The 24,124-nt window shown below is 36.6% G+C and overlaps 1 long non-coding RNA gene across 2 annotated transcripts in view; it reads left to right on the forward strand.

The window, feature by feature from the left end:
* The window catches only part of LOC139084187 (uncharacterized), a 132,841-nt gene that overhangs the window by 37,819 nt on the left and 70,898 nt on the right, over positions 1–24,124 (forward strand). The window contains exons 1-2 of one of the 2 annotated variants that reach the window (XR_011541573.1): positions 811–1,714; positions 3,646–24,031. The exons of the other annotated variant lie outside the window; for it this stretch is intronic. This is a non-coding gene — a long non-coding RNA (uncharacterized lncRNA). Of the gene's footprint in view, positions 1–810; positions 1,715–3,645; positions 24,032–24,124 lie in introns of those variants that run through there. 2 annotated transcript variants of the gene reach the window in all.

Raw genomic sequence — 24,124 nt, forward strand, 5'->3', positions numbered from 1 at the left:
TTTTATGAACCAAATATGACAAAAGTTCCTAATAATGTAGATTAGATTGTAGATAATAATTATGCAGATAGATTATTCAGTGAATGATAGTAAAAGGTTTGGCTAGAATTTGGGGAGAAAGAAAGAGTGATACGATGGAATTCAGACACTAAATATAATTTTTGAAGAATTTTAATTACATGGAAATGCTCATAAAATAGAAAAAATATGAAAACATTCATACACTATGAGCCTAGGCTTATAAACTATATGTGTGTGTGTCTGCAAGGAATTATACCAAAATGACATAAATGGTAAAAAAAAAAAGAAAGAAAAAAAGGGAGGGGGAATGTTGCTATGAATGCAGGTGATGTTAATTTTCTTTTCTATACTTTTTTGTAATTCCCAGCTTTTTCCTTCAATTTTGGTATATTACCTAATCAGGAAAAGAAAAGCTTTGTCTTCGGTTTTTAAAGTAGGAGTCATGTTATCCAAGTCCGTAACAAATATTATATATTTCCTAGCATAAAATACTTACAGACATCCTTCAAGAAGATACAGTTGTGTTCTTGCTGTTTTTAGTCTCTAAAATTGAAAGACTTTTATTTTCTTTTCCTTTTGTGATGTACAATTAGAATAAGAAATATAAGCAGGGAGCATACAACAATGCCCACCATATGTTTCCAACACCCAGCATAATGCCTGACACATAGTAGGCATACAATAAATATTTGACTAAAGAAATAACTAATTCATCAATACAAAAATCCCTATATCCCCAAAATATTAATGAACTGTTTCTTTCAAATAATCTTTTTTATGTTAGGCATTTTTTTAGGATACAGTCTAACCAAAAAATGCCAGTCCTGGGGCTGGCCCTGTGGCCGAGTGGTTAAGTTCACGCGCCCTGCTGCAAGCGGCCCAGTGTTTCGTTGGTTCGAATCCTGGGTGCGCACATGGCACTGCTCATCAAGCCACTCTGAGGCAGCGTCCCACATGCCACAACTAGAAGGACCCACAACGAAGAATATACAACTATGTACTGGGGGGCTTTGGGGAGAAAAAGGAAAAGATAAAATCTTTAAAAAAAAAAAAGCCAATCCTTTGATTATCTAGTATCTAATTTGTAGTAATTAAAAATTTTCCTTTTTCATTTAACCTAAGTGTCGTATAGTAGACTAGGCAAGAATTGAGAAGACCAAAGAAAAATCTTACCACTTTCTGTTTTGCCATGCTAGCCCGAGAATTCTGTAATACTCCTGGAGAACTTTTGGTTTGGAAACCTAACTCCTCTCTTAAAGTATAACACCACGCCATGTATTATTCCAAACCTATCTCCTCTATTCTTTCTCTCTCTGTTTTCTAGAGAATCTCTGGGCATTTGGCAAAGGTTCTCCATTTCTTGGGATCTAACATTTCTTTTGGGGAGCCAAGGCTTCTCCCATGGGAGAAACCACTCTACTTCACCTTTCCTTTGAAGAGCTCAGCTTTCAATTCCTAGGGAACCATTTGGCATTAAAACAGCTCCCTGGAATGTACATTGAAGTGACATCACAATGTTGGATCATTACTTTCTCCAAGTCCTGGTTCCCTCATCTTGAGATATGTATTTTTCTTCTCTTTCTTCTATTGTGTACCCGCTCTCCTCATGGCCCTGTTCTGCTCAGAGAGGCTCTCCTTTGCCAGTGTCATTTGTATTCAGCCATTGTGCTGAATTACATTCAGACATTGTGTTGTAAGTGAATTTCTCTATTCTTTTTTATGACACAATGACTCTCCAAACAAAAGCTCGGTAATTTGTCATCCATGATTTACATAAAAAAATAATGCAAAAAAATTCATCTAGAGGTCAAGAAACTTGGGTTCTTAGTCCTTATTGTTTTTCTCTCAGCCACAAGTTACAATGAATTTCTTAAAAAATATTTTAATATTATCTTCTGTCTCAACCAATGTTCTGTCTCAACCATTTATTGAATTCTTACTAATTTCCTGACATTGTGCCAGGTATTTATTTGGGATATACAAATAATTCAGAGATAGTTCTCATCTCCATGGTACAAGTTGCATTGCTTTCTTCCTGAAACTGTGAGGGAGACAATTATTCTATAACTGAGATGTTGAATACTGATTTCTGACTGAGCTTCCTAGACAAAGATTTTTAAAACTGGAGCATTAAATTTTGATATATCATTCTATCAAAAGGATAACAAATTATTTTTAAAATAATTTCTATATTTAAAAATATTTAAAGTGTTATTTTATTAGAATGCCTCTATATTTTTATAATCTCTTCTTGGTTGTCCTTAAGGTAGTGTACTACCTATATTCAACTTCTAAGAATTACTTTTGAGCAGGCAACTTTCTTCCATGACAACTTTTCGAATAAAGATTTGTGATCCTGCATGTTTGCTATTACTTTCAAAACATAGGAAAGTGCACCTTTGATATCCTTCAAGAAAAACTTAACACATTTCATATTTGTTCACCTGAAGAAATTGCTTTTAAAAGAAAGAATAGCCAGATGGCTTCCCAAGAGGGATAGCGCTTCCTGACTTGCACTTGACTCAAAGGGTAGAAGAAGTGAATAATTTTACATGCAAGTTTCTTGGTTTGCTTACAACTTTCTGCTAAGACTTCAGAGACCTTTAAGCAAAGGATTCCACCAATTACATTTGTTGTATGTGTATGTGTGTGTACATTTTTTTCAGAAAGCATATGTTAGTAGGGCTATTAAGCAATTAGCTTCATGCATATAGATAGTTCATTTTGCACCAAACCATATGATGTGATTGGAATTTATAGAAAACCATCTTTCTTGCCAGGAATTGAAGCGAGTTAATTCTCTAGTTTGGAGAAATGTGGTCTTATGGCTGCAATCTGTACCCTTAAAAATTAGGAGCCTAGTATTCTCCATTTGATTGCTTAGAAAAGTACATAAAATATAAAAGTTTTCCCTTTATTAAACACAGAAATTGGAAAAAGAAAACCCAGGTAGAGTACCTGACTCATATTGTATGCTCACTAAATGTTTGTTAACTTACAAGAAAGTGAAACGAGCAGGGGTTGAGATATAAAACATGTGCCATGAGGTCTTCTGTCCTTGTCAAATTTGGCTCTGAGCTTTCTAGCAGTCTATGCGAAAAGAGAAATGCAGTCAGCAGAAGAATCTGTCATGTCAATGAGATAAAAACAAACTGGCTGCTCAGGAGAAGCCCAGCTATTTCTAGAGAGTTAATAACCATTTGCAGAATGAAGGAATGATGCTGAAATCTGAGAAAAATCTCTCCACTTGCATTTTTAGGAGGTCACTTGGCTCTTCACCATCTTCAAAGCAAACAGCAGAGCACTTCCCGTGGCCATTTCCCAGATCAGTGCGCAAGAGCAGTTCAGGAAAACCACTTTTATGGGAGTGAAACACCGCCCCTGCCTGATAATGTGCCTTAATTCAAAAAATATCCTGAAATATCTAGAACTCCTGAAGTAGAGATAGATCGATTACACACACTTCAGGCATGTATGCATTTTCCATGTGTAAAATAAGATTCATTGCTGCCTTTTGAAGCTTTAGTTGCACTTTACAAAAGGAATGTGTAACCGTCTTGTCTCATTTTTATAGCAGTCATATCCCTGGCCACAACCATTAATCAATTTCTTTTTCTCTTTTAGGGGGTGGAGATTAAACCAAAAATCCATGGAATGTCTCCTACAGGATGTAAAATTCTACATGATTGGCCTTGTGTAAATATTAAGCAAAACCAGTAAATCAAAATTATCAGATTAACATATTTTAGCAAGCAGCATCCATATGAAAGGAAATGTTGACATTCTTTATGAAAGCTGCTTTTTCCCTTTACTGCTGCCATTTTTATTGTGGATTTCCCTGTTCAGCACTTAGTTCCAATTTTTTAAATGATCCATTTCAACACCAGACAGCAATATTCTTCCAGTCATATGAGTTTTTGGTTGCATTTTATTACATTAAAGATTGCAAAGCTCTACTGTGAATTACAGTATTAACATTCCTTGTATTTTGGAGGACTATGTTCACAAGAATTATTATGACTGGGTCCAGGGATTCTTTGTTTGGGCCTTTGAAGAGAGAAGTCCAATGCACTTTAACCTTTGGTGGTAACTAAGTTATAAGTTCATTGTATAATTTCAAAAAATTTAAAGTACAAAAACAATGGATAACTCATTTAAGAATCCCAAAGAGATGTTGGATTTAAAGGAGGTATGCAGTTGAAGATGGTAATACTTTCAAGTAATAATCAATTTACCTGAAAATAGTTTCCCAGAACTTTGCTTATAACTTAGTTGCTTGAACTCAAAATGCAGTTTTCTTAGAAACAATGCTATAAATTCAAGTCCATCCAATGGATGCTTAAGTGCCAATGCTATCTCCACCCTTTAGAACTTGCTTGCTGGTGGTGTGGAAAAAAAGGCAAGGACACAAATAACTTGGCAAACCTCTTTTCAACACATTGTCAAGTGCCTTATAAAGCAGGCTCAGACATGGCAGAAAGCCACCATCAAATTTCAGAGTCAAAGAATGCATAAATTGTTACAAATTTATTCTAAAGATCAACTACCCAGAATTTGGGAGGTTTGTGCTAATATTTTACTCTCAACGCCTTGTCATTTCTTCTTCTCCCAGCATAAGTACCTCACTATCCACTGCCTCCTCAAAAACGGTTGGGGCAGGGGGCAGGCCGGGTGGCGCAGCAGTTAAGTTCGCACGTTCTGCTACAGCGGCGGCCCGGGGTTCACCAGCCTGGATCCCTGGGGCAAACTATGCACCGTGTGTCAAGCCATGCTGTGGCAGGCGTCCCACATATAAAGTAGAGGAAGATGGGCACAGATGTTAGGTCAGGTGCAGCCTTCCTCAGCAAAAGTAGGAGGATTGGCAGCAGATGTTAGCTCAGGGTTAATCTTCCTCAAAAAAAAAAAAAAAAAAAAAAAACGGATGGGGCAGGTAGAAAGCTGTTTCTGCTAAAGAGTATTTGGAACTTTACTGGATTTAAGAACTTCACCCTTTTTACTAAGCTTAGAATCTCTACCAAGGATGCCCCATCACTTAAGTAAATGATTAATATTGATCTGAAAATGACAAATTGCCAAAGCTTTAGGGATTTTTATCTCTTCACTAGAAGTGGCAGAGTTTCTGACACTATAATCTATTTTCGCTTGTGATAATCTTATTTTCTGATCTATTTAGCATAGCACAGTATTCTTGTTAATGTTTTGAGAATTGTTTTTACTGTTTTACCTTAAAGTTCATGTTTGCATTTAGAGACCAGTTTTTTTCTTCCTGTGGATCCCATTATAAACGTGATTGAGAACCCTACTCTATTAAATGAAGAATACCTCATGGTGTCAATAGTTACATTTCTCTCAGGTCTCCCAATCAAACTGATATTTAAAACATTTAACATCTACTACAGCACCCACTGCTGGTCCACCAGCCTGCTCACACTTCCAGATTCTTCTGTCTCTCCCTGGCTCCCTCAGAACCAGAGTCCCATGGAGACTGAAGTTCCCACACCTACAAAAGGGACAAGGGGCAGCCAGTCTGCAGGGCTCCCTGTGGGAGCCACTAACAGCACCCAGGAGGCAAGGATTTGAGAGACTGACTGGCACGGGCATCAGCTAGTCAGAGTTAGAGCAGGTTTCTGGAATCCTGGACATTCGCCCTTTAGTTGCTATGCCAAGCACATCCTGGGTGAGAAGCCAGTGTGGCCAGGGTACTTTTACCAACCTATAGGGGAGTTTTTAAATATTTTGTTAATCTCTGGAGCCTTACCTGTAAATACTGGCTGAGTATCAAACCTGTACACAACCCATCATAAGAAACTGGATGTATAGACTCAAGGCAGTTGTGTGGGGATAAGAGGACATTTTAGCCTCTTTAGCTTTCCTTGTTTCCCTTGCTTGAATCTGACCTTCTTCTGCTTTGAATGTGGGTTCAATGCCTGAAAAACTTTTGGTGTCTGTTTACCCAAACTTTTGACTTTTTCCTTCTAAGCCTCAGTTTCCTCTTCCGTAAAATGGTTATATTAATAGTGTTTCAACATACTGTGGCTGTGAAGTTTAAATGAAATAATACAAGTGAAACCCTTAAGTTTGCACTGGCCATTAGCGACTTTTCACAAGATCTGAAATTAATGGGTTTTATGATCCTATATGCAGGTACATAAATGGTGGGTACGTTTGACTACATGAACACATGCTGGGCATTGTGTTAGAACAAAAGGATGACCAGAAAAATAGGTTACTGTTGGATATGAGAAATTTTCATGCTTTCAAACACTATAGGGCTATTGTGTGTTTTGACGACTTGAAGAATTCTGGGGTTGCAGGGGCTAATGTCAGCTTGTGGCTTCTGGGCTTTTATTCCTAATGAGGAGGAGGTATTTTCACTCTCTAGAAAGAAGGAGATCCTTTGTCAAGCTTCAGGTCTCCCTGTACTCATCATATATTATCTTTTCCTTTGACTTTTGCTCAAAACCAGGGAATAGAGCATATCTTAAAAGCACCAGTGTCAGGAAACCCCAGGCTCTTTCATTTCTGGGCAACATGAATAAGAAGACTGTCATAAAGGACATGGAACCTTAGGAGGAAATAAATAAAAATGAATCCTAGAGGGCAGCATAAAAAAGTGTATAGGAAAACTCTGCTAACAAGTAAATGAGTATTTTTAACAAGGTTTTCTTGTCATCCTCTTTGACTGGCATCAGAGTCTTCACTTGAACTGTGTCATATTAGGTGCTCTGAGCAAAAGTCAATTATAATCTAGACTCCTGATGAAGACTAAACATCAAAATGAGAGTATGAAGAAAGCGTGTGGCTCGCCATTTGCTGAGAGCTCCTTTGAACCATGTCTATTTGTTTCCTGTTTCTTCTTGGTGTTTTATCATATTCACAATATGCTTTGTTTGTGTTCTGATTTCCCTTCTTGAAAGTCTTATTCACAAATGCGTGTCATTGTTCTAGTCACATACTGGTTTAACATTGACTAATTACTTAACCTTTCTTGATGTTTTCTTCATTATCCATGAAGTGGAAAAAAATTCCTCAGATGCATTTTGAAAACTCCCAGCTAATTCTCTAGCTGTGATTTCTAAACCAAAACTGTTTGCATTCTTCTAACCCTAAAATTTCTTAGTCTGAAAAATATGTATATGATAATGGTCCTTCTTTGAAGAGTCTTATTTAAAACACTTTCCTTGTATTCTTTTCATGAAACCACCTGCATCACTGCCAAAGAACCACTGCCATGACCGTCTAGATTAATAAGTGAAAGCCAAAAATAAAAGGGAGAGAAAAATGTGAAGCTGAATTTATATGAGAGAAATTGTTAAATAATAATTGCAGAAGTTAAATAGTATCCAAATATTATTAATTCTTAGGTTTACATGTCTGTTGATATTATTTTCTTTGTTAAATGAAAAATCCCTGTTCTTTTTAATAAAATTGGGATCATTTAAGAAAACCAAATATAGTGAGGGTCCCAAATTCTCTGTCTTTGCATTGTTCTTAGAAATGGGAGATTTCAATAATGTTATTTTATGCAAATATTTTACTATTCAGATATTAATCATAGATATTATGTTTATTTTTTCAACACATGCATTATATTTGTCCTTGTTATTAATATTAATTTTGAGATGGAAGATAAGAATTTAGTGTTATAAATGTGTGAAGCATTTTCTTTGATCTAGTAGAACTTTTCATATTAGTCAAAATAGCATATATCATTTTGAGGTATGAGCATTAACTTACATCTTTGTCTCCTTCTCCTCTTCCCGATTGGCAGTTTCTGGAAAGCAGCAACCTTGCCTGCCTTATATTCATTCCTATGTTTGTCACATAGGTTCTTGGCATGATGCCCGGCATGTATGGGTGCTCAATAAATGCTCTGTGAATAAACAAATCAATGATATTGATGTTACAGATGTATACAAATTGTGTAGGATTGCTATAAATATTTAAATTCAGTAGCCTTATAGAATAGTGTCAATTAATTATCTGTATCTTAGTATACGTCAAGAAGCAGCAAAGAACTCTATAAAGATCAATACTCAAGCTCACTCCCAAGGAAGTTATATGGCCCATCCTAAGCAGCAAAAAGAATATGGTCACTGAAGGCCTTTCCTAAACCTTGGAGTGGAACTAACAGTTGTTCATACCTGGGGGAAATGATAGTTAAACTTGAGAGTAATTGTCAACAGGGAAATAGAGCTGTTCTGCTTTCAAATGGGACTACCACCTAAAGAGAGGCAAGTCACAACCAAAGGGTAGGGTGGAATGAAGAGTGAACTAATTATTATGATCTCTACTTTGTACCAGCCACTGTACCAGGAGCTTTATGTGTTGCTTCCTGTAGTTCTCACAATAGCCCTGAGAGTTAGGTAATATTATTCCCTTTTATTAATGAGGAAACAGATTTCTCACAGCTATCAAGTAGGGTCCTGGGATTTAAATGGGCTGTATGATCCACAACCCATTCTTTTGCATCATAGCAGAGAACATGATTGTGTTCCATCCCCGTCCTAAATCCTTTCTAGAATAAGGGAGGGCATAAATCAATTATACAAATTATTCCCACTAGCTTTGTCAGAAGTCACATCCATCCCAGCAGTGGGAAGAGTGAGTGTCCAGGAGGGACTCCCTAGTGGAAGAGCACAGATTTTGACTTAAGATGAACTTTGATCTCTGTGCTGCCTCTTAGTGATCTTGTGCAAGTTACTTAACCATGCTAATCTTTAATTATATCATTTATGAAATGAAAACGTTCATAGAATTTCAAAATGACAAGTACAATTGCTTAAGCAGAGAAGGCCTTCAAAAATGGTGGTTGGTTGATCACCATTTAGGTAGAATGATGCTTCATTCTTCTTCCTGGGGATGCTTCTTATAGAAGGACTTGGCTATTAGAGTGGAAGAGAAAAGGAAAAAGGATTGTCTCCAGGTGGGGCTTAGTTGATTTTATGACAAGGGGATATACCTCAAGGTATGGGTCAGTTTGATGTAAACTGCCTTTGACACACAATGAAATACAGCTTATTACATTGAATTTACATTTTTGCTTGTTATTTGCTTCATTAAAAAGTGATTGATGACACATCTTGAAATTCATCAAAATTTTGAACAAACTATGTTTGGGAAAAATATTATAAAGATACCGTCAAGGAATTTGAAAATATAATATACTGTAAATCATAGTCAATGCTGCAAAGTACAATGGAGAAGTCAAAACAAGGAGAGATAATACCAGGTTTAAAAGATAATTCCAGCTTTGAGGTTTTCCTGGGTCTTAAATCATAGCATGCACTCTCAGAAGCTAAAGGAATGTGTGAAAAATGGAGAAAGGGAAATTAAGACAAATACCTTTGTTGTACAAACATGAGAATAGTGATAGAAAAACTCAAGTGTAGCATGAACTGAAACTGGTGACAATACTAAAATATTTAATCATGACAAGCCATTTAAATGCAGCTTTTAGAGTAAAAATTAGAGCAAAGAAGTGATCATCTCCTTGCTTGAGAAGCTGCTGTGAAGTTAAAAGCTGAAGGAAAAGGATGTCATTGTCCACATCCTATTCTGTTTCTATGCTCTCCAGCCATGACAGTGATCTTCAGATTGGTAAATCAGAACAATAAAGACCCTAATAAGAATAGCACTTTGTTATTAACACCAGGCTTTCAATGCTTCTTCAAATCTCCTGAAATCAGAGCGGACAGAAATCATGAATTCCAATTCTAACTAGTGAAAAGGAGAACTGTGTCCTTGCCACACCTTTCTTTTAAACTTTTAATTAAATTATCTTGTATGACTACTCCTTCAATCATAAAATATAATAAATCAAAAATCATAATAAAAGAAGCAGATCCATTAAACAGCTGGATAACCCGAGTATTTATTGCCCTCTCCCCCAAAAAAGCAGCTAGACATAAACATTAGACACTAATGAAATTTAAACCATTGCATCTGGCAGCTATCCCCCAACTTATAGATGGATACCACTAAGCAATTCCGTCCAGTTCATTTTTAGCAGATATATCAAGCATTCAGCTATTGGCAGTACATTTGCAACTCAACCAGGCTAAATCATTCAGAATGGAATCCTACTCAAAATTAGAACATAATGTAAGAGTGTCCTGTAGTGGGAAGAACACAGGCTTTAGACAGACTTGGGTTTGTATGCAGGATCTCCAAGTTATTAGCTGTGTATTATAAAATGAGGATAATGGTACCCACCTGTCAGTTATCATGGTAAGTCAATGCAGTGATACATTTGGGGAAACTGATATTTACTGAGCACCTATTTAATCAGGTAGCTACTATTTAATCTTCTAGGAAATTTAATAAGGTAGATATTATAGTACCAGACTTTGAACCCAAGTTTTAGTCAAAATTTCATGTGGCTTCCACACCACATAATGAGATGCCTGTCATGGTACCTAGCACAAAGCAGGCCCTCAATTACTGAACTGAAGAAACAGCTTGACTATAGTGGAAGTGACCAAATCATCAAACTTATTCTTTACTTTTTAGGCCAAAATCATCTTTTATGCATTATAAATGAAGATTTCTGATATCTTAACTAATAACTTAGGCATAGGACCTATAGTTAAGGTATTGATTGAAAAAGTTATTTAAATCAGTAAATCATTAAGAAATAAACTACACATGGCCTAAAACACTTTACTTTAAACAAATAAGTGTACGTTAATGCACTGATCTTTTGGTGTAGGCCTTAAACCTTGTCTTGGCATATCTTGTCCAAGTTGCATATTATCTTTCTTGCGTAAGTCTTACTCACAATGCATTATCTATAATTTCTGTTTTCCTTTTTCTATAAAGAGGAGCAAAAACTTAAAGACACTTATGAAATAATCTGAGTGCAGAATATTTCTAGATTTTAACAACTTTTCCAATCTTTTACACCTAAATTGACAGGATTTTTTTTATTGTGCTAAAAAACACATAACATGAGATCTACCCTCTTAACAGATGTACATTACAGTATTGTTAAATATGAGCGCCATGTTTTACATCAGATCTCTAGAACTTTTTCATCTTGCTTGACTGACACTTTGTACCCATTGAACAGCAACTTCCCACTTCCTCCTCCCCCTAGTCCCTGGGAACCACTATTCTGTTTTCTGCTTTGATGAGTTTGAATACTCTAGGTACCTCATATAAGTGGAATCATGCAGTATTTGTCATTCTGTGACTTGCTTATTTCACTTAGCATGATGTCCTTAAGATTCATCCATACTGTAGCATATGACAGAATTTCCTTCTTTTCTAAGGCTGAATAATACTCCATTGTATGTGTACACCATGTTTTCTTTACCTGTTAGTCTGTCGATGAACATTTAGGCTGTTGTCACCTTTTGGCTATTGTGAACAATGCTACAATGAACATGAAAATGCAGGTATGTCTTTGAGATCCTGATTTCAATTTTTTTGGATAAATATCCCAAAGTAGGATTTCTGATCATATGGTACTTATTCGTTTAATTTTTTGAAGAACCCTCATACAGTTCTCCATAGCAACTGCACAATTTTATATTCCCGCCAACAGTGAAAAAGGGTTCTAATTTCTCTATATCCTCACCAACACTGACAGCATGTTTTTAATAACAGCTGACTTTTGTAAAGCCTATCCAAAATACTCAACTGAAGTTTTATAGAAACAACTCTACTTTGTCTCACATTCATATTCCATAGGATTAAAAGTACATAATGTCAATAACAATTCCAGCCAAGCATATTCCAAGCAAGAATGGAATAATGACAACTGATAATTTGTAAATGCACCACTCAACTGAGAGGAGCAGAGTGGTGGGAATTCTAGAGAAGAGCTAGCTGCCTAAATTATTCTTCCTGCCATGAGTACCAGTGAATGTCTTTATAGAGAGAGTAGAAAGGTCTACATATGTGGAAATGAGCTGAGAGCTCCTCCTCCTTGAAATGAAAGAATTGGACAATATGACCTCTGAGTTCACTTCGAGACCAAAATAGGCCTTTGTGGTGGACTAAAAATCATAAAGCTGGATTAGAAATTCAAGTCAGGGTCAGATATTTAATAATCCCTTGAGGATTTTAATTGAGTGTACAGATTTCACACCTTGTACACTGCCTCCTCCCTGGATTTTCTCTGAAGATAGAAAGGAATTGGTACAGGCTTTCTTCTAGTTTAAGAGGTTGCACCTCTATTTTAAAGCTGGGGCTTCTAAAATGTATTGTGGGTATGGTTTGTGGCTAGACCAGGCATCCAGAGACATGGACTCAAGTGCTAACTCTGCTTCTGACTGGTGGGCAAGGCAGACCTGTCTAGAACTCAGTTTCCCTTCTACAAAATGAGAGGATTGAACAGATAATGACTGGCTTTGTCCAATCCCGCATTTTTATAATTCTATGATCTTTAATACTTTCTGCACTCAGAACTTTTCATGTGAAAGTTGTCATTTATATGGGAGCAGTTACTACCTGAAAGGTTCATCTCTATTTGCGACTCTACCTTCTGGGCAATAATCGGCCTGACATTTTTTACTAAAGAACAACTCTATTCCTTGTAGCTACATACCAGGCTGCTCTGTCACCTAATGTCAGAGTCCTCCACCGTTAATTCCAGATTGCTCTAGGCTCTGCTTCAATAGGAATTTAAAGCATTTCTCTGCCCTCTCTGTTTGGAAATATCACACTTCAGAACACTGTCCTCCAGTTTGTTGAGTATCCTGCTGTTGTCTCTTCCTCACACGTGACCAGTCAGCAGAACTGTGTGTTGATGAGCATCTCTTCAATCCTGGTGGTCTGGCTGCTTTCATGGACTTCGTAGTTATTGCTCTTTTCTTGTCGCTTGATTTTCAATTAGGGTGACAGGTAACCCAGATGAAATTATCCCAAAAGGTAGATACAATGTGAGCAATTGTCCATGTTTTATAGACCTACAGAATAGTAGAGAGCACTATTTTTTGAGTCACTTGTTGTGGATTGGGTTTTTCTGCCCCATTAGAGCAGTATTTTCTGTGCATTTTTCTACATATTTATCTTCTCTTTCAGTTCAATTCTATTACTCTTAGTCAATTTCTAAGGAAACCTAAAAGCAGAATCCCCTGGAAGTTTTCAGTTCCATGCTTCCAACGGAAAACCTTACATTGCCCACAGGATCTATGCTGGAGATTTCTAAGGGAGCTCGGTTGTTTCTAGAGCTATTGAAACTGCACGGTAAAGTAATGATAACACAAAGTGACTCACTGTCTTGTGTACACTTCAAGGACACACAAGTCCTGGGTGGCTGTTATCATGACTTCAAATGTTATCTCCAACCTACTGAGTCTGAAGAATTAAGCCAGGTTTCCCAAGGCATGGTCTAATTGATATAAGCTCTCGAGACCTAGTTGCCTCTGAAGATACACACGAATGTTTGCATTAGAGGAGACATGTCAGGAAACACAATTTTCCTCCTTTTACAGTGGAAATGGGTCAAGCAATTCAGAGAAATCAATCAATCTTAGTATATGGATGATTTTTTTTTAGGTTAACTCCTTCATACTGTTATGATCCTCTTGACCTTGCCATTTGGATTTTCATGAAATGGGGAAGTTTAACCCTTGCTTGTAGGTTTAGATCCGCTCCAGGCTTTGAGGCCAATACTATTACTTTTCAGGGGGAGGATTGAGATTACTTTGGTAGCCTAGAAGACTCAGAATGTGCATTCCCACTCTCCCAGTAAGTGTACTTCTAAGTTTCTTTTTCTTTTTTGAAAGATTTAGAGTAGCTGTCCTGGAACACCGTTAACGTCATTCTTCTGAAAGTGTCCTGTCTATCAGACTTGGCTGAATGAATCCATTGCAAAAATTAAATCTGCACAAACACAGCAAACACAGAGTATCAGCTTTTAGAGTAATTTACAGAGTTGTAAGAATATGTAGATAAATTTATAGATTGTTGCATTTACATCTGTTGCATTTTGATTTACTAGAAATTCTGTGGAATTGGATTCTACAGGAGATCATCATTTTTCTGAACAAATTGTGTCCTAACAATCCAGAATCCAGCAGGTGAATCATATTGATGATTCATCTCTCCAACAGTGTTTTGGCCTATGTAAGTACTACTTTTAGCTCAGGAAACAGTTCTAATCTCTAGGAAAATTTTTTTTAATAAAGCCTTGCTAATATTCACCTCCATAGGTACCTTAGTTTGGTTGATATTGCTATGTTTCCTAAAAGATGGTTCTCTTTTAACATTGCACATGAAGGAAGAAAGCCTAGCTTAATAATTTGAGATTGTGCTTTCTCTAACAATTGATTTGCTTTTAGTTTATATCATAATCAATGTATTGCTTTGGTCCTTACATGGTTATCTTTTGTCAGTTGTATAACAATCATTATCCCGAACGTTAGTTATTGCATGATATTTCGAGGAAGTTTAACTTGAGCAATTACTGATTTCATCCAAACTGTGGAGCCTCTCTTTGTCAAGAAGTTAATATTTTTAAAGATAAAATGACTTCATAATCTATAATTATTTTCTTATCAATTACATTCTTATATTCTCCTGATTAGCTGGCACTTGGTGCTTAACTTCACATTCTGAGCTCTGCAGGGTCCTTTTAGACATTATTATTGCAAAGAAAAATCAAAAATCAAAGTGAATTCTTGGTATTACACTTGAAGCCATAGAGGTGCAATTGCTGAAACAGCAGCCAAGCGTTGTGCTATAGAACTGACTCACAGCTTGGTGCCCGGCCCCGCTGAGAAGGAAATGTAGGGGAACTGGAAGAGTTTTACTACATCTGCTCCCTGCTGCTAATGAGCTTTAACCTGTTTCCTTCTTATTATGCTTACTGTTTAGATATTTTGCTTGCAAAATTAATTCTTTAGCCAGGAGAACACATGAAAGAGGCTATGATTTGTAAAGTGGGGCTGTTTAAAAATTAAAAGCTATCGGCAAGGGAGATTAAAGGCTATAATGAGTAATATGGTTACTTAATATCAATTCAAGAGCAGAAGCTCAGGTGGTAAAGCTGGAGTTTCAGCTCCTTCTGTAATGTGGGCTACAGCTTTAGGAGGCAGAGTCTTCGTTTTGCATTGCGCATCTGCACCCATACACTCTATGTGTATCAATCAAAGAGGTGTAACAGTATTTCTTGCTTTGAAAGCTTCTTTGCTCCTCTAATGGGTGCCAAAGTTTTAGTGATATGTAGCCTCTGAAAACAAACAGTTTTTAGCAACAGTATCTTTTTTAGCCAAGAATTAATGTACTACATATACACAACTGCTTATAACCTATACCTGATCACCTAAACACAAACAACAAGAACCCAAAGAGTAAATAGGCCCTGAGATTATTTTTAATGTGATAATTATCATGTTATTTGTATAGCCTTAGGATTTAGCTATTTAAGTACTTTCACACATTCCTTTGTTCTCCACCTTAACTTTCTAAGATAATCATATAGGTATTGTCTATTTAATAGATGTAAAAATGGAAACTTGCAAATGAATGTCATTTATCATAACTGGATGAAAATTGTCAATGGGCCAGTATAAATCAGCGCGCATCCCATTGATGGGGGGTAGGATCATCATCTTTAGATCTGCGGAGTCATCCTCACCACTCTCATCATCTTAGCCAATAATAAGCCCACAAAGCTATCCTGCTTCTTGAGTAGAAGCCAAATGTATTAGGTTTTCAGCCAAAATTGCACATTATTTTTGGTAATGATATGATTTGGAACATTTTGCAAAGAAAAGCAGTTTATTCTAAGACAGCATTTCTCAAACTTTTTGCTCTTGAAAGTAGGAAAAAATTCTTGCAGATGTCCAGTTTGGGCCTGCATTATTTTGTTATAATGTTACTTTTACATATAAACCTATAAAACTAGCTATGAACTCCTTTACGTATAGCTTTTATCAACTATACAACTGAAACAAATGTGAAAGTTAAATAAAAATAAACCTACAAAACTAATGCAACTATAATTAAAAGCATCACTTTATTGTAAAACATGCTATAATTGATTTTAGTCACAAATATATACAGTTTTATTTCAAAGGACAATCATTTTATTTATTTTTACTTTTATTTGTTTATTTTTTTGAGGAAGATTAGCCCTGAGCTAACATCTGCTACTAATCCTCCTCTTTTTGCTGAGGAAGATTGGTTCTGAGCTAACAACCGTGCTTATCTTCCTCTACTTTACATGTAGGACGCCTGCCATAGCATGGCTTGCTAAGTGGGTGTGTAGGTCCGCACCCAGGATGCAAACTGGCGAACCCCGGGCCACCAAAGCAGAACTTGCAAACTTAACTGCTGCACCACTGGCCCAGCCCCTCAAAGGGCAATCATTTTAATAATCCTAACATTGATTAATAAAGAAATATCACTGAACAAAGATATCTTATTATGTATTTACTTCTACACAACTGCTAATGAGCTACTGCAAATTAATACCCAAAAGGTAGGACTCCTGTGATGTATCTCCTAACCAAAGAAATGCTGACTCCTATGGTATGACTTCTTTTCCAGCCGGTGTAGCTATTCTGCAATGTGACATGTGATGACTCATTTCTCCCACTATTTCTCTTTACGTGAACTACTGTAAAACTCTCTTTTGAGCAGAATGTCGTGTTATCATTTGTCCTCTACTTGGCACGAGGGCATCATTTATATATTAAGTCCATCTAATTCTTTCCCTATTAGCGTAAGACAAAGTAGTACATTACTCCACTGCAATATAATTTCCTAATGTCAAATCATAATCTCAATAAGTTAGGAAACTAAAGTCTTACTCTATTACTTTAATGGTGAATTTTGACTACAAAGCCGAGTTTTGTCTTTGTAGCTGACAGAAGACTCCAAGGGCAAGAATAGTGAACACCAGAAGAATGAGCGCAATATTTAGTGTCCATGTTTGCATACGTTGGTGCCAAATGACCACTTTAACCAGTAGGTACTTCAGATGTTAGCTAGCATCAACACAAACGTAAACATGATCCTAAATACATGTGGCAGTACCCGAATATAAAGTGATCATCTAGATCAATCTAAAAATGCTTATATTTTTCTCATAGTGACACTGAGATGGGAATTAGTGTTATCTCCATTTTCCAAATGAGGAAATTAAGAAGTTAAATGACTGCCCAAACAACATACAGCCAGTAAGTGGTGGAGCCATGATTTGAGCCCTACTTTGGCTCATGTCAGGGTTCTTAATCGCTGCAAGTGACAACTTGGAAAAGAGCAATGCTAACACAACTGCATCCATTAGTCACTTAAATGCACGTGTGTATTTTGCTATGTTCCCTTTTTTAATGGGAAACATATAGGAATGTAATTTTTAAAATTACTTTCAATGTCTACTTCATCGTGAACACAAGTAATACATAAATTTTTTGCTAAAATATTGATTTGAAAGGATGAGATTCATCTTTTTCTTTTTTCAAGGAAACAAAGTAGACAAGTTTATTATTTGACTAATTAAGCATTCTAAAACTCATTCAGCAAAAATATATGTGTGTGTGTGTGTGTGTGTGTGTGTGTGTGTGTGTATTCTAAAACCAAGTGTCTTATTTCAAAGGGCAGCCAAAGACAGAATGGAGACCCTGAGGCTTCTTATAGTCATTGTAAATTAGAGCAATTTCCATTTGAATATGCTTTAAAGTCTTCCTCAAAGCTACTACTTTTTAAATTTATTCATTTGTGGCTTATTCACTTAAATCATTTACTCTACATCAGTTTGTTTTTTTAAATAACATTTTTTCTGATTATAATAGTAATATGCATGCATTACAGAAATTTGGAAAATCCATTAAAGTACAAAGAAGGAAATGAAAATCTTCCCTCTCTCCCCAAAGCGAATGACGGTTTAATATTTGGGTGCATTTTCTTTCATAAAGATATCCCAGATGCGACTGGGCCTCACACACCTGCTCCTTGCCCCTGAGCAGGAGTCAGCACTTAGTCACCTGCTCAAAGCAAAGCTCCCTTTCAAAGTATAAGAGAAAAATGGAGATTTTGCTGGAGTTTCCAGGAGGAGGCAAAGGAGAAGGATACAATACACATTCCACAGAAAAACTTAATAAAAATCTCCATTAGACATCTGGGTTCTTTGCCAGGCCCCTAATTCCTGTTGACTGCCAACTGCCTCAACTCCTTGCCTCTCATCGGTCCTTCCACCCAGAGCCAGTCCTGTTCTTAGCTCCAGCCTCTCCTCTCTGTGCCCGCACATGGATCTCTCCATTGAGTAAGTAAAGGACCCATCTTAGCATCCTCTAGCTTTACGAGCCAGCAGAGGCTTGCAAGAAACCTGTGTTTTTTTTCCCCTTGTAACAGATAATTTTGTTCTGTCTCATTCAGATATGTATGCATATGTGTATATATGTGCAAATAAATACATGCGCCCTTACATTATCTATCCACTTCATTAAAATCGTACCTGTTAGTCTTTGAACTGATTTTTCTCCCACATAATATATTTTATTTTCCCTTACAACTAAATGTTCTTTGAAAACATGGTTTTTCGTAGTCGTATAGTATTTCATTATATTATATACTATAAAGTATTTGACTAGTACTCTATTTTGTGTGTATGTTTTTGAGGAAGATTGGTCCTGAGCTAACATCTTTTTGCTTGAGGAAGATTGTTGCTGAGGTAACCTCTGTGCCAGTCTTCCTCTATTTTGTGTGGGATGCCACCACAGCCCGGCTTGACGAGCAGCACTAGGTCCACACCCGGGATCTGAACCTACGAACCCCGGGCCACCAAAGTAGAGTGCACAAACTCAACCACTATGCCACTGGGTCAGCCCCTTGACTAATACTCTATTGTTGGGTATTTTAGTTGCTACCAATTTTTGCTATTATATGTAACACTGTGATAAACATCCAATATAGCCCCAATTATTTACTTTGTGAACGTTTCTAGTTATTTTCTTAGAATAAATTTCTAAACTTGGAATTTTGGGGTCAAATTGAACAAGCATTTGGAAATTTGATATAAATTGCCTCAGAAAAGTGTTAGCATGAAACATTTATTGAGCGCTCATTGGGTACTAGGCACTATGCTGGCTGCTGAGGCTTCAAAAATATGTAGAATGTATTCTCTCTTATTAAAGAACTTATAGTTGAGTATTTGCTTTAATTAGATGGTTGGGCCCTACTACTTTCTCTAAAGTCCATTTGAGTTTACACTCAATGATATGATTGAGAAGCTGCTGGCTCTGACCCTAAATTTATTTTTAAAATATATATATCACACACACAAAAACCTTTCTAAGTCTTGAAACCAACTAAAAACTTCCATATGCAGGGGCCGGCCCAGTGGCGCAGCATTTAAGTGCACACGTTCCGCTTTGGCAGCCCGGGGTTCGCTGGTTTGGATCCTGGGTGTGGACATGGCACTGCTTGTCAAGCCATGCTGTGGCAGGCGTCCCACATATAAAGTAGAGGAAGATGGACACTATGTTAGCTCAGGGCCAGTCTTCCTCAGTGAAAAAAAGATCATTGGCAGCAGTTAACTCAGGGCTAATCTTCCTCAAAAAAAAAAAAAACTTCCATATACAATATTTGCCAGTATATAAAATTGCAAACATATACGATAGTTTTCATTTTACCCAAAAAATTATGTTGTGGTTTTCTTTAAAGAAAAAGATAATTACTTCATAATTATGGATTGAAAATTATTTTAATTTGGTCTTGAAGCTGCTGTTTTGTTCATTATCAATGGTATATATTGAAACTACCATTTTAAAATTGGGTTACAAATGGACATCGGCTAAGCCCACGACTTTGAAGTCTCAGCAGAAATGTACTTAACGCTCCTTTTCTCCTTCAGTCTGGCCACAGTGAACATTTGCAGACCATTTTCAGGACTACCAGAATGCAGGGGATATAAGGAGGGCTGGATGGAAATGTGTCAACCTTCTGGGAAAGGCTGAATGACAGTGACTTCCCAGATTAATAGAATAATAACATTAATTGGCAAATACAAACACATTCAACCTTATGAATATAACTTTAAGCCAGACTGTTCTCATCACCAACATTTTTAGGCAGAATCGTATATGTTGTTTCTCTATTTGTGTGTTTTACAAATGAAGAGGGACAATAGTCACTTTTACATTTCCTCTGTCACCTGAAAATCATGATGGTCTGAATTCAGTGGTTAAAATAGACTATTTTGTGTAATTAAGGCTGCTAAATAATCCAAATGACAATCGACTCCTTAAAAGACCTTAAAACTATTGAATAACGGTGTGATAAAGAGCTTTGAAAGGCTAGGAAAGAAGACGGACAATGGCAGAGGTGGGCCTAGCAACAGCCAGGCTTTTAGATGCCCCTCACTTCCTTTTTCCATGTTAGATGACTGAACAGCCCTCATTTCTGTAAGTGTGACAGCACTTTTCTTAGGCCTGAATTGGATGTAGTTATTTTAAGAGTATCTAAAAGACATAGTAGTAAGAGTAAGGATTTAATTTTAACAGCTCCACCACAACGATATACACAATACCTTACGTTTTAAAAGGGCTTACCGTACTCAAAAAAAAAAAGAAAGAAAGAAACACGTGAGTGTTGTGTGCACAGTGGTTTACACAGAATGATTATCATTTGCTCTCGGGAAATAAACTCCCTCTTGGCCTTAAATTCCTATATTTCTTCACAGAGTTGAAATGACAGTTAAAGGCATTCAGAAATTTAAAGTAACTGATTTAACAACCTCGGACAAAGAGAACATGTCTAAAAGTTTGTTTCAGTGTTTGACTTGACCTAAGAGAGTTTTCCTGAGACTTATTTTCTAAACAGTACCCTAGCACCTTGGGCCAGCAAAATGGCCTTTAAGCTTGAATGAACAAGGTATTTCTTTCCTCTATTGTAAAGCTTCACTATTTCATCTTTTCAAACTCTTTTACTGCACTCAGTGAGGAATTATATTGACAAGGGTAGAATTTATCTCCTAGAGGAGAATGCTATGCTTCTGTTAAGTGCTAATATAACATTTATGTGCTGGTACCTTAATAACAGCCCCAGCTTACCTAATGAAAGTTGAAAGCAAACAGTACTCTCTGAGATTTTATTATGACTGAAGTGACTGCAATTTGAGGCAAATTATCCCTATTTTTGTTCCCATATCAAAAACAGAGATGCTAAAGCAATTGCTGCATGTTTGGTATGGAATTAGGTTCCACTCTCATTAATCTACACGGAAGAGCATTTTTCATGTAAACAGCTCACGAGGGTCAGAGAGAAGAGCTGTTTCTGTGAAAAATGCTTGTCAATAACTTTGTGAGTGAATTTTGAAATAAAGTGCCTGTAACCTGTCATTATTCCTTCCTCTCAAAGTCAAGAGTGAGTGGCTGAAAATTGAGCACGTGAATTGAAAGCAGGGTGAGTGTTATGGCCTTATCGACTTCAGGTAAAATGACTGTTTTAACTTGTTATTATTTTTCCATTCAGAGGTCAGGCAATGTACAGTATTACCAGCATGGACTGCAGTGTAAGCAAATTGGTATACAAAAAGGCTATTACCCACACTCACAAAGAAGAGGAAAGTATAAGTCACTAATACCAAGAGGACTTGTGATCGCTACAAAAGCGAAACAACCAACAATGCTTTGGAAAAGAATAGTGTGGATGTGTAGATATAAAGCACCTAGGAGGCAGAAAAAATAAACCTGTTTATATAAGGATGCACATGTTTAGAAGGCAGGTAAGAAAATTTTAGTGAACATTTTTTTTAAATCACCTATTAATCATACTTCATTTGCAAAGGAATTACGAGATCTGAATACTGAATGTTAGACACCCAAACTCTACATGTCACCTTAACATTTCTTCCTACCTCAGATCATCTTAAGAGTAATTAACTGTTGAATTTTCAAGTCCATCTGATAGATTCTTATCAAAAGCAAAATACTGCTGTGGTCTTCCTGTTCCCTAGAGAAAAAGAAAATCAGTGAGACTTCAAAACATCAAAAAACCCTTTCCTTGTCTTTGAGATATTTTTTTCCAATTCTGAAGAACAGCTTAAGAATTTAATGTGGCTGTTTTAGATTTGCAAGAAAAATATCTTGTCTCTAAGTAATCTCAGGTCCATAGAAAGTGTATATGTAATACTATTATTCAAATACTTTTATTTTTCCTTTTAGAAGACCATCTAGTGGTGTGTCTTTGATACTGATTTTTCCATTATAGACTGTGTTGATCAGAAAATGAGCAGATTGGACTAGAAATCAAAAGAGGTTATATAAGGACTAGATAACAGTGATTGAAAGCAAGTTTAAGGGGAGAGAAGGGTACATATAATTTTGAAGACATGTTCATATGTTTATTCACCAAATTTCCACATAATGTAAAAGGTTTGGGTTCTCTTACTTCTAAACAAGTTTTCCTGGCTTCAAAGTAATTATAACGGCCTAAGATTAAAAGAAATACATTGGCATTTCTTTGCTCTGCATTTGATAGTTTATTCATTTCTTTAAACAAATATTTACTGGTTGGACACTGTGCCAATCATGATAATACAGTAACTTCAGGAGAAGTTACCTTTATCTAGTGAAGAAGAGAGGAAAATAGTAAGGTAAGTTGCCATGATGCTACGAGAAGAATGCAGTCTCCATGGAGGTAAGGATCTTTATCTGCTTCTGTTCTGTTCAGGGAAATATCCCAACCTGGCATACAGCAGACACCAGACAGATATTTGTTGAATGCTGAATGGACATGATTGGGGCGTGTACAGTGCATTTAAGAGACTATGAGAGAGTCAGAGAAGACTTTCTCAGTGAAACGTAGGTCTAACCTCCAGGAATGTTGACATGATTAAACCAAGCAGAGTTGGAACAGCATCTTCTGTATCAAGGGAGCAGAGAATTCCAAAACTGAAGTTAGAGAGACCAGAGAGTTGGATGAATTGCTGTTAATTCTTCTTGGCTCCAGCAATGAGTGAGGGGTGGGGCACGCAGAGTTGGTTGAAGTAAATAGAGGCCAGACCTAAAAGACCATGTAAGCCAAGCCATGAAGTTTGAGCATTAGATCAAAAGCTATTGAATGATATTAAGCATGCAGGGCTTAAAAAAAAGGGAGTGGGGGACCGACATATCTTAGAAAAAGACTACGCTGACTGGAATATAGCAAATGGATTGAAGAAGACTGGAATTGAGGTGCCCAGTTGGAAAGCTTTACAGAAATCCAAGCAACATATAAATGACAGTGGCCTAAATTAAGGTAGAAGTAAAGGGACAGAAAGAAATAGGTATATTGAAGTGATATTAAGGAGTTAGAAATGACAAGACTTGGTGGCTGCTTGGATGAGGTGGGGAGAAGTTGGTAAGGAAGATGGAAGAGACAAGGACAAGACTTAGTTCTCCAGCCTTGGACAACTGAGTGGATGGATGACATTTCCCAAGTTGAGGAAGGAATGTTTGGTAGGGAAGGTGGCCAGTTTACTTTTAGATGGGCTGAGTTGTTTAAAGCGTCATGTTGTTATAGCCCAGGTTTCCATACTGGTCCCCTCCTTCCTATACTCACAGACTAGATTTTCATGAATCCATTACAAATGGATGAAACAAATCTAGGTACCTACTATGGTAGTTATGGGCATACTTTTCTTACATACAATACAAATTGCATTCTTCAACATAAAAACATTCTTCTTCCTTCATAAAAGTCTTTCTGAAATGCAGAGGTATACAAGAGTAAACTGTTTCTAAGAGCTAAGTTATTGTAATTATCCTGAATTGTGACTAGTCAATGGAGAGCAGGACGCCACAAACTAAGTGACTACAAATCATGTGCTGTACCCTTTAGGAGTTAATTGTGAGTAATTATGAGGTAAATAAACTTCAATATTTTTGCATTTCAGTTGTGTGACATGTAAGGACTAGAGTAATGAGTTGAATTGAATATATCTGCCCACATATGTTTATAATGTAATTTTAAAATTTTTTAGGTCTCTTGGTTTTTACCGAAGACATTAAACTAGAGATACAAAACCTATTCAAAGTGAAAACATAAATAATAGGACTCCTACTTTATATAGGTAATTATGAGCAACAATTATTAATTAATTAGTTAATTAATAGCTAGCAAACTAAAATTCTTTGTCACCTGTATTTCAACCTGTTTCCATTTA

This window comes from Equus przewalskii, chromosome 1, assembly GCF_037783145.1.
Source record: "Equus przewalskii isolate Varuska chromosome 1, EquPr2, whole genome shotgun sequence".
NCBI lineage: Eukaryota > Metazoa > Chordata > Mammalia > Perissodactyla > Equidae > Equus > Equus przewalskii.